The 11,888-nt window shown below is 43.5% G+C and overlaps 1 long non-coding RNA gene across 1 annotated transcript; it reads right to left on the bottom strand.

Annotated features, from left to right (window-relative positions):
- Positions 1-1,889: 1,889 nt before the first annotated feature.
- LOC110017793 lies at positions 1,890-11,611 on the bottom strand. Its single transcript, XR_002872486.1, has 3 exons — positions 11,472-11,611; positions 10,280-10,383; positions 1,890-2,403 (listed from the first exon to the last, which is right to left on the bottom strand). It is a non-coding gene; the product is annotated as an uncharacterized LOC110017793 (long non-coding RNA).
- Between the last annotated feature and the right edge of the window lie 277 nt (positions 11,612-11,888).

Below are 11,888 nucleotides of genomic sequence, written 5' to 3'. Positions count from 1 at the left end.
CAGGAGAAAAAAACACGTTTATCCATGTTTAACTACTGTATTGATCTTGCAATTGCTACTGATTGCATAGGGAAATCTGAAACAGTGCGTCCTGAAACAGTTTATTTGCCCCCCTGGGTCCATGGGTGGTACTGCAATGTCCTAAGTGTTCGTCTACTCATATCAACACCTTGCTGCAGACTTACACAATATGCTTTAGTTTTTTAGGCTTGGCCTTTCTGAACTATTTTCTCTTTAACATTAGTCAATAAAATAATCCTCCCACAACTCTACAAAACGCAGAGATGCCCATGTTCATAAACAAATAAATTATTTTAGCAGCTTTGTGATCCAGCTCAGATGTGGTCGTTTCAGCAGATCATGCATACAACCCCCTGCCATTCTGTGTTACATCAGTTTGTTATGATCAGTGGATTTTTGGCTCTAATCTGTTTATCTCAGGAGCATCTGTTCTGCGTTCTCTTGACCCAGGAGAGTGTGTTGTGTCCTGCTACAGATGAGGAACGAATACAAGCAGATGCAGGATACAAAGGAGCTTTCTTCTCTATGATACACAACAGGCAAAAGTTTGCTTGAAGTTCAGCATGGATTGCTAAAAGAAAATTCACTGTTTTAGCTCTTGTTTGTTTTAGCGCTTACGTATCATCTGTGTTTTGTGATGTTTAGGATTTTCTCACAAATGATCAAACATCCATCCATCCATCCATCCATCCATCCATCCATCCATCCATCCATCCATCCATCCTCTTAACCGGTTTTAGGGTCACGGGGCTGCTGGAGTCTATCCCGGCCTCTCGTGGGTGAGGGCAGGGTTCACCCTGGACAGGTCACCAGTCTGAGACAGGGCCACAGTCACACACCCACACCCACATACACTCGTATTCACACCCAGGGACAGTTTAGAGTAACTAGTTAATGCATGTTTTTGGACGGTTCCTAGAGATAACTCACACATGGATGGGGAGAACAAGCAAACATACAAAGGATCATTAACTTCAAAATCATGTCATATTTTTTCTTTGTTTTCAAATAGATAAAACTTTGTGACTATTTTTGGATTTAGTTTTGCTCTAAATCAAACTGTTATAGTTGCAAATGGAACACAGAGATAATTCCAGGTGTCGTCTGTTAATCTTACGTACCAACATAATAGTGGATGGTGATGGGTACCTTTCATGTATTAAAACTCATTCATAGAAATACATCAACACAATGCAAAAGTAAGACGCCATATAAGCTCAGCCTCTTGTGAGTCCTAGGAGTGTCCAAAGATCCAGCAGAAATGTTCAGATGATGTAGATTCTTCTGTCAGTGGGCCTGCTCAAATGAGTTTGCATGAAACATAAAGTTTAAAGTCAAACTTTGCAGAAAATAGCATCATAATCTCTAGAAATAACCCTGCAGGTTGGTTGGACTTGGAACATGGTCTGACACCTACACTTTTAGAAGAGTCAAAGGGTAAAAAAAAGGTGCTAAAGCTAAACTGCACATTTTTAGTTTCCATGTTGCTAATAGCAGAAGAAGAATATAGTTATGTGAGGATTACAGTAAGTGCTTTACTATGCCACCAATCCTGGTCTCCTGCATATTGGATCTTCCACCACCAATTCCTGACATTTTAAAGCACAAAAGTGTTGTTTGTAAGGAACATAGCCTCCAAATATGTGGCTTCATTGAACTTCCTGTGTTTAGTAAAGCTGATTGAAGTGAATTATTGATCCTAAACTCACAGAGCTTTGTGAGATTAAAAGATTTGTATTCAAACCTTTGATCATCTTTGTTTGTGTAGAATAAAAATAAATAAATAAACAAATCTACAAAATTAAAAAAAATTAAAGGAAATTCCACTTAACTGTGTTTTCATTTAAAGATTTATTTGGGATTTCAGCAAACAATAAAACTAGAAGCAATTTATTGTTAAAACATGAATATGCAACCTGAGGCTCCCGAGCCACATGTGGTTCCTTTACTCCTCCACTGTGGCTCTATGGTTGAAGAAAAACTAGAACTGCATGTATTTAGATTAAAAAAACATTGAGGGTCACTTATTTTGCTCTGATTTATTCTTGGTTAGTTAGATGTACACATTTCTGAGGTGCTTGTGTTTTTTCATTGCCTTGGAAAAGGTAAATGCTGATTTTTTTTTTGTAGCCTCATTAAAAAAAACATTTCTTGTTTAAGTTTGTAGCCTGTATGTATTTTGATGGGTTAAAAACATCTTGGTTAGATCTTAACTATAAATGTATTAAGATTTTTCAAACAAAGAACATTCATTCTTTTTCACAGATTAACCTTCTTGAAAGCTTACATGGAATGTCATTCCACAATCCCGGAGATTTAAAATGAGTTTCCACACAGTCTTCGTCTCCATCATAATTATCAGGCTGACCAGATCCCCAGAACCTGTCAGGTCAAAGAACAAGAGAATTTAATTCAGATACTTTATCAAATAAGTATTTGTAGTTGTCAAGGAAAGAAGCATACTCCTACTCACACACACTAACACTCACACACACTTCTTGAGGAGCTTTCGTGTCGTAACATTTGGGGTTTGTGCTCAACAGTTAAATTAGTTATTTTTCTTCAGATTTGTTGCTTCGTAAATTATCTATATTTGTTCACAAATTTGTTTTATTTTACACATTAAATAACAAAATAAACTTAACGACTTGTGCACACATTTAGTTAATTTTGTTCTGATTGTTTTTGAGTCATTCTTTTCTTTTGAGTTCTCTCTGAGGCCTGATGAGGTGGCAAAAGGAGGAGCAGGACAAGTTCCTGAACATTTTGAGATGATGGAGGTGGAAAACAAAGTTATTCTTTAGTTGGACTATTGTTTGTATTAATAAAATATTCTCTACTTGTTTTGTCCCTCTTACTGGCCTCTCGGACATTTACCGCTCCCGCCTCACCCGCAAAGCCATCAGGATCGCAGGAGACCCCTCACACCCATCCCAGAGACACTTCAACCTGCTGCCATCAGGGAGGAGGCTGCAAAGTCTGCAGGCCAGAACCAGCAGACTAAAAGACAGTTTCCTCCATCAGGCGATAAGGACACTCAACTCCCTCCCTGCCCTCCCCCCTCTGGCCCCTCCACTCCGTCCTACAAGCCCACACTGAAAACTTTCACAACAGTTCAGATCACCACTTTCACCAAAGACTGCCATCACTAACTCATCCACTTACTGTTCTCAGCACTGTTGTCACTTTAAACTGCCACTTAACCATCTCATTGGTCTCTGCACTGTTTAGACTACTGTTATTCTTCTTATTATTGCTGTCTTTTTATCTATTTTTTAAGTCGTTTATTTATTTATTTTTTATATGCTACTTGCACTGTGGGGTGAGAGGAAAGCAATTTCATCTGTGCTGTATGTCTTTATGGATGCAGTGCATTTGACAATAAAGCCGACTTTGACTTTGACTTTTTTGACTTTGAAGTATAAGTTCAGTTTTGTTTGTTGAAGCTTTAAATTACCAGTGATTTATTACTTTAGTTAATATTTAGGTTTTGAATGTTTTGTATTTGTAGTTCCCTCCCTATTGTGTCATTGGTCTGATCAGCCGGTAAAAAGTCTCCCTAATGTTTGCTGTTGGGGGGTCAGTTTTGGTTTAGTTGGTTTGAGCTTTTGTTCCTGATTCTCTCAGTTACATTTTTTGTTAAGTTGGTCTTTTAAATTTAGACCAATGCCAGTTTGGTTTTGGGTGAAATAAAATCACTTATTTGATGGTGTTTTTTTGTCCTGCAGCTCAATCTGCAGAGCGGCCCCTGACAACCCTTTTAACTGGAGGAAAATGGAGCTTCCAGAGGGGTGGGCAGCTCTAAGGGCATAGGCAACAAGCCAAGTGTTGCAAACCTGATCTCTGTCTTTCATTTTAACATGAGTAAACAGCAGGACGCCAGAGATGCCAGGCAAATGGAAGAAAGTGCTCAGCAGAAAAACTCATTCAGAGCACTCCAGCACAAATTTCAACTCCTACGATTGGAAGTTCAGGCACGTACCACCTCAACACCTGAACTGGATTTACCAGAGCCTGAACTGTATAACCGATGAGCTCTGGAGACTGCTGACACTTCTCATGTAAACCTCAGTAATGTGGCTGACAATTCAACACACCAACCATCAGGTCAGTCCCATCTGGATGAGCAAAAAAGTAGTCAATATGGCACCGACCTTCCTTTAAGGTCCAAAGCGCTTTACAGTCACCCATGCGCATGTAATAAGTGTTAAGTTTATATGAGTTTAATTCCACCAAATTCATATTAAATTGTTGTTTGCATACATTTGCACCAGTGTATTAGTCTGTCTTAGGGTACTTGAACTCACAACGGGCAAGCAAGCAGGTGCTAATGAGCATGCGCGCTCAGACTGCTGCGAGCTGTGGCTGAGGTAAAACATGGATCTCTTGTTTTATTTTTCTTTACAGACACCCCCGGCTCAGGTGTGATATGATCCCCGGCCTCTGGTCTTGCCAGAAAGCTCAGGGATCCCCCTCCCTGAGTGGGGAAAGCACCGCCGGGCCCAGGAAACCAGCACCCGGGGGACACTGCCGCTGTTGCCAAGGGCCCCGCATGCCCCACCAGGGATGGGGTAGGGGACAGATGGTCCAAGGTCCCACCTTCCTTGCAAAATGACTGTTTGCGTATGTGTTAGTGAGGGTGTGTGTGTGCATGTGTGTGTGTTTATGTTTGAATGTATATATTGAAGGGGGAGGGGTGTGTGTACTAAGGGGGGTGCAGTTAAAATTGGCGGGTAGGGCACTAAGGGAACATCTCCTGATTACTCACAGTGATGTCCCCTCACCCTCCACACCAAGGGGCCCTAAATGTCTAAGGTGCGGTTAAAATTGGCGGGTAGGGTGCTAAGAGGACATCTGCTGCTTGCTGGCAGTGATGTCCAAGCAACCCCCCCTACCAAGGGCACTACATGTCTAAGGTGCAAATAAAACCGAGAGAGGGGGGGCCCAATCCCATACGGCAACCATGGGAGGGGGACCACTGTCAAGTAGCCCCCCCCCCCAGCAACGCGGCCCCAGCAACGCACCCAGGACCCCCAGCCCGGGGCCCCATCCCTGAGGCACCGACGCCCCAGGCCCAGCACCACCCGACCCACACAGAGAGAGAGGAGCCAGAAAGCCCCCCCCCCCCCCCCCCCCCGGAGCAAGCCCAGGCCCCCACCCCCAAGCGCCGGCCCTGGGAAAGCTCTGGTCAGGCCTCGACAGGACCGGGGCTGCCAACTGGCCGGGGCAACCGCCGATTGCCTCAGCGGAGTTCCCGACCCGTGGAATCTCCAAGGTCCTGTACCGATAGTGGGACACCCCCCCCTCCAGAAAGCCCCCTCCACAGGAAGGGGCCAACAACCCCCCCCCACACACACACACCCAGACCCCGCAGCCCCAGCGGATGACACCCAGAGCGACAGGGGGCCCCAAGAGGGTTGCCCCTCCCCGTCCCAGAGCCAGGGAAGGGTCGATCCCAGCCCTAGATGTAGACGGGTAGCCCGCCCAGCGCCGCTGGACCTCCCTTCCCAAGCAGGACCCCCCGTCAACCCCCCCCAGCACAGGCAAAGAGACCCCCCCCCCAAGCCAAGCAGAGCCACCACTCAACCCCCCCACAGCACACCCCCCACACCCGTGCCCAGAAGACCACGCAGCGCCCCAGCCTGCCCCACCCAGGCACCGGACCCGGACCCCCGACCAATGGAGTCCCCACCACCACCTGGCGGGCATCTGAGGCCCCGGCCCCCACACCCACCCCGGCAGAAGGGAAAGGAGCAGTGACGACCAGGCCCCCCACCCCCTAAGTCATGGAGTTAGCGATGGGAGACCAGAGAGACTGAATTCTTTCAAAGTTGCTTGAACTTTGGGCTGACATTTTTTCCAAGCGGATTTGATCAAAAAGCAGATTTCTGTATTGACTTATATTTATAGTTTTCTTGTTTTTCCAATTTATTAAAATAGTTTTTTTAGCAAGACAAAGAGTTATGAAAATGATAGATACTGATCCTCCTTCTACATCGATGGCACTCATGTCACCAAGCACGCAAAGTGACGGTGAAGCTGTGATTGAAACCTTTGGTGAGCTAGCCTACTCTGCTATGCCCATGGCTGACTTCGATGACACCAAACCACTCCCAAACGAAAGTGTGATGGACAACTGGATCAGGCTGGACAAGGCCATTGAGGTCGTTGATGAATGCCTGCCAGGACAAGGTAGAAGTGTTGTGGACCCAGGCAGGGCGGTGTCAATGATGTTTATTACGTATTGCTCAGACCCAGTCCTTGCAAACAGGCTGAGTTTTAAATCTGCAGAAGAATGGACAACTAGTGAGGTTCAGGAACGCATCACCATGTTCCAGCTGGAAAGTCTGGCTGGAAACCGCCAGTTCTCCTCTTCCCCAAGAGTTCTGACTAATTTCTCCCAGTCTGCCGCTGCTGGTGAGCATGCATGTGGACCAACAGAAAAACCAAACACCCTTCCAGGTTACAACCATCAAGCATGCAGACTCTGCAGCAGTCAATGCCTTTGCTGCCGTCATCTGCACCCCCCAACAGCAGTTTTCTTGTGACCCAGCAATGAATGCTTCTACCTCTGTTTTGACCCAATCTTTGGGTTTGGGAGGGGTGACACAGTTATTAGACTGTTTGGTGGCTCGCCACAATCCAGCATCATCAAGTTCAGCTCAGCATGCATCCCTACTCGACTAGCCACACAGCTCACTTGAATTTCACACTGTAGAAGAAACAATCTTTGTCTGGCGTGCCTCTCTCCTGGATACTGGAAAAAGAACTGCCCAAGACAGAACCAACTGCCTTTACAGAGCCGTACTCAGAACTGTGCCTTCTGGAAACTAGGACACTCACGCTCAGAGAAGGGCAGTGTGAGTGGTGACACAGAAAACCCTCATCACTGAACCAGACCTTGAGCTTGTCTATGTCAACGCATGCTTTACCACTCCAGAGGGATACCAGGTTGTAGTTCAAGAGACAACAGAGGTTCCAGCCTTTAGCAAGTTATTCTATCCCCAGGTTCAGGTTGACAATGTTGAACTGAGAGGCATGATTGATTCAGGGTCCATGGCTTGCACTGTGAGTTAAGGCGCAGTACACAAACTGTTGGAGGCAGGAGCTAAGATTGAAGATCAAAAGTTGGCAGAGCAGGTTCTTCTGGTCGGTTGTGGCGGTAAGCAGACTTATCCAAAGTGTATTTATGACTTTACACTCACTATCTTTGGAATGAGGTGCATCCAAAGTGTATTTATGACTTTACACTCACTATCTATTGGATGAGGTGCATTGTTCCTGTCTTGGTGGTTCCTGGCCAGAGAGATGACCTTTTAATTAGTTCAAACATTCTAAAGAAATTGATGAGTGTTCTTAAGAATGACAGTAATCATTTGAAACATGTTTCCAACGACTGCAAACACTCTTCCTGACTATGAACATTTCCTTGACATGATGTCCTGCTAAGTCAGATGGAGGGGAGCGGACACACCTTCCATCATTGGAACAGTGAGGTTGCCTCGTGCAGTTACTTTTCTTCCACAAAAAGAACATTTGGTGTGGGGGAAACTCCCAAGCAACTCTCCTGTTTCACCTGGCAGCACCATCCTGGTAGAACTTTGCTCTTCCAAAGCCAGACCCAGGAACATGTTGGTGGGATGTCTAATCACCTCCATGTAGGGGGACAGATGGGTTCCTTTGAAGATTACGAACCCTCTTAACAGACCCGTCATTCTCAGATGAAATTCAAAAGTTGCTGATGTTTCGACATGTGTTGCCATTGAGGATTTCAGCCTGAACAAGAATCATTGCACCAGTGAGGTTCGAGACTCATGCGCTCAGGTAGCCCGTCTCACAAAGTGATCTGAAAACCAAGCTGGAAGAACTGGGATTGAGTAAGCTTGACATTGACTCCTGTCAGGCTGGCTCTCATTCCAAGAAGAAACTCTTAAAACAGATAGAGCAGTATGAAGACATCTTTTCACATCACCCCCTTGATGGAGGTGAGACACAGGGTTTTGCTCTTCACATCCATTCGACAAACGACCTTATTGCATGCCATATTGCAGGGTGCCTCCAGCTTATTATCTAGAGATATTCTTTATTGATCCCTCATTTGGAAATTCAATTGCTACAGCAGTTCAGTGCAAGAAAAAGAGAAAGAAAAAAGCAGAGAAGAATGACAGCAATGCGCAAAAGTGAAGGGTGTTCAAAATGTGTAAAAATACAAATTCAAAACGTGCAAAAAAATAGAAAAAGTAATAACTTATGTACACTTTTATGGCGTAACGTATGTTATGCGTAATAATAAAATTAAACTATCAGGTTCTGACAGATATGGAAGAGAAAAGAATCATACGCAAGTCATTTAGCGAATATGCATCTCTTCTAGTCACGGTCTGGAAGAAGGATGGAAACTTACGGATCTGTACAGATTTCACATGGCTGACACTGAAAGATCCACAGCCGCTCCCTCACCAGGCTGACTGTCTAGCAGCTCTTGGCGGCAATATGTTTTTTAGCACAATGGTCCTGACATCAGGGTTTTATAACATCCCCATATGTGAAGAAGACAAGCACTACACCGCTTTCACTACCCCAGTTGGGTTATACGAGTACAACAGAATGCCCCAAGGACTCTGTAATAGCCCTGCATCGCTCATGCGCATGATGTTGAATATCTTTGGAGACCTCAACTTCACCAGTTTACTCTGCTATTTGGATGATCTGCTAGTTTTTGTTTCACCTGAGGAAGAAGCTCTTCAAAGACTATATGTTGTCTTCCAGAAACTGAGGGATAACCATCTCAAGCTGGGCCCAAAAAAATGTCACCTGCTGCACAGATCTGTCAAATTCTTGGGACATTTTATTGACCAGGAAGGAGTGTCTGTGGATCCTTCCAGAGTGACCATAATGTCTAACATGCCCAAGGAGTCTCTATGGATGTGGATGGTTCTACCCCCTCCATAAAAAAACGGAAGGCCTTCTTAGGGATGGTGTTTTTCATCGCTCGGTGTTCAGCCATTGCAAAACCTTTGTTCGCTCTCATGGCTGGACAGAAGCGGAAGAGCAGACATCCATAAATGAGAAGAGGAATCGTGAAATTCCGGAAATTCACTGAAGCGGACTGGACGCTTGTGATGCGGCCTTTGAGAAGCTAAAGAGTGCAATCTTGAACTGTGCTGTTATGGCCCACCCAGATTTCAATAGGCCCTCTATTCTCTCGGTTGATGCATCTTTAGACGGCCTTGGTGCAGTTTTATCTCAGCTCCCTGTAGGTGAAGATAAAGCCCGTCCAGTTGCATTTCTAGTAAAACCTTATGCAAATCGCAACAACGATAACCTGCTTGCCGACTCGAGTTCATGGCCTTGAAGTGGAGCATTACAGAGAAATTCAGTCACTGACTTAAGGGGCACAAATTCCTGGTGTGGACTGATAACAATCCTTTGGTTCATGTGCTCACGAAACCAAAGTTGGATGCTTACAATCAACGGTGGGTGGCAAAGCTTTCAGCCTACGACTTTGACCTAAAATACATCCCAGGTCCCAAAAATTTTGTGGCTGATGCTTTGAGCCGGGAACCTTTTGCCTCACCCGTCAGTGACAGGCTCTTCAAGGAACATACAGCAGATTGATCTAGGAAGGTGATGGGGCTGAGGTTAACATGGTGCAAGATGCTTTCAGACTCGGTCTCCAACTTAACCAAGAAGTTCAGCTCCTGCACACCACCATCCTTGCCCCAAGGTCAGTTGGTTTGCCAGAGATTAATGCAGTTTTCCAGCACCATGATCACTGGCAAAGAGGTGCAGAAACTCAAGCTGTTCGTCTCCTTCAACATGTGCAATCCTTGCAGCCCACCAATCCTGAGCCTCTGCTATCTTTCACTTTGAGCGAATTGGAGGACAGTCAAAGACAGGATGTCACAGTCTCAAAGCTGCTGCCATTTGTCATCCGCAAAATACACCCCTAGAGACATGAAAGGTCCAGATTTACTCCCTACCAGCTAACTCTATTAGTCTTGGGAGAGACTCATAGTCAGAGATGGACAACTGTACTCAGTGTACTCATACTGCTCCGGGCTATGGCTGAGGGTGAAAAACACGGAAGAAACTCTGCGCAACATTGTTCATTTTAGTTTTCTGTTAACCAAGATTAAAGGAGATTGACTCAGCATTCAAGCGTGGTCTTTTATTCACTGGAACACAACACAGAGCAGAAAACTCATCCCAGTTACACACACACACATTCACACACTGATCCAGAGTGAACACTCACGTCAGATTTAGAGAACTTCCATCAACCCATTTCCAGGTCCCCTCCAAGTCTCTGTCAGTCAGTCCAATCCAACATCTTTCCGTGTTCAATTTAGAAATAAATTCCTGCAAAACAACATTTGCTGCTCACCAGTTTGTCAACATATTTTCAAATGAGATGTTTGTAAAAAGTTTAACTTAACTTAAGGCAATATTTAAACACATTACATTTTAAATAGATTTAAGAAAAAAAATATAAATAAAGTTTATCAAATAAACTACTGTTAAATTAAATTATATTACAGGAATAAGCACAAATTATTTCGTGTGAAATGTGGTTGTGTTTTGCATTTTAGATAAATATATTTTGATCCTGAAAAACTGCCTATAGTAAAATGACATCAACACACACATAATTTACAGACAAGCTTCATTCTTAAACTTTGTATTAAAGGTTAAAAGTGTTTTTGTTCTAAGATTCCAGGCTTACATGAGGCAGTTCTGTGATCAGCCTTCCAAGAATGATCAATTTGTATGAGTGACAGAGAGTTTAAAATTAAACCTGATTACATCATATGACCACATTTTCTGTCTTCCTCTATTTTTAATAAATAGTACAATGACCAAACTTCTAACTGAAACCAAACCAAAAAAACTTAAGTTGAATAACGACATTTCATCTAAAAATATATGCTTTAGAAACATTTGACATTCATAGACGTTCACTAGCGAAAATTGAGACTTTGGCATATAAACTGGGATTAGATCTGGCCTGAAGCCAAGTAATTCTTTTTTTAAATAGATGTACTTCTGTGCTTTGAAAATTTCCTGTGACATAACCTAGACCCAGCTGTTTATTGGACCATTCACCTAACACACATGTTTAGAATACTCTGGTAAACAAAAAGGAGCTCCTGGTTGACTTCATAAATACATTTACATTGTAAGGCCTAATTCACACCAGGGTTTATTTCCTTGAATAATCCACATTCTTTGGCAGAAGTTAAAACTTCACCTGATTTCTGATGTGGATCAGACAATCAAATACTGATTCCGTTTTTTTTACATTTGTACAGTTCTATGGAGTTGCTTCAGTCTTTTAATTCAATATAAATTACATCAAGAATCTGTCCAAACCCAGTCACATGGATGCTTAAACGTTATTGTTGATTTGTAAATTTTGATGTTCTCCGGAATATACCAAAATAAAATACATTTTCATCTTTGCTGTTTATCACCACCAGATCAGCTCCTCTGGCTTTGCAGGACTTTCTTGCTTCATCCCAGGACTTAGACTCTTCAGATAAGAAGTAACAAGAGGAACAAAATCTGGTCCATTTCTCAGGACATCCTGTTTTCCCTGGAACACATTGGAAATTTTAAGCAAGACAAAACATGAACAAATTATTGGAAACAAGCAGATTTTATTTCTTTTTATTTATCGGCAGCTGGATCTGAATGGGTTTAAAGGTGCAGAAATTCATGGAAAGTTACTTTCTGCTTATGATTGCTATCAAAAATGGTTTCAGCACATGTCAGACATATTTTTATGCAGCAGCAGCAACAATGTGAGAATCTGGCTTGTTCTGTGCTCTGACATCAACAATCAGGACGTCATTGTCTTCAATTCC

Source organism: Oryzias latipes, chromosome 21 (assembly GCF_002234675.1).
Source record: "Oryzias latipes chromosome 21, ASM223467v1".
NCBI lineage: Eukaryota > Metazoa > Chordata > Actinopteri > Beloniformes > Adrianichthyidae > Oryzias > Oryzias latipes.
Note: the sequence above shows the minus strand (reverse complement) of the source record. Positions and strands in the feature narration are given on the sequence as shown.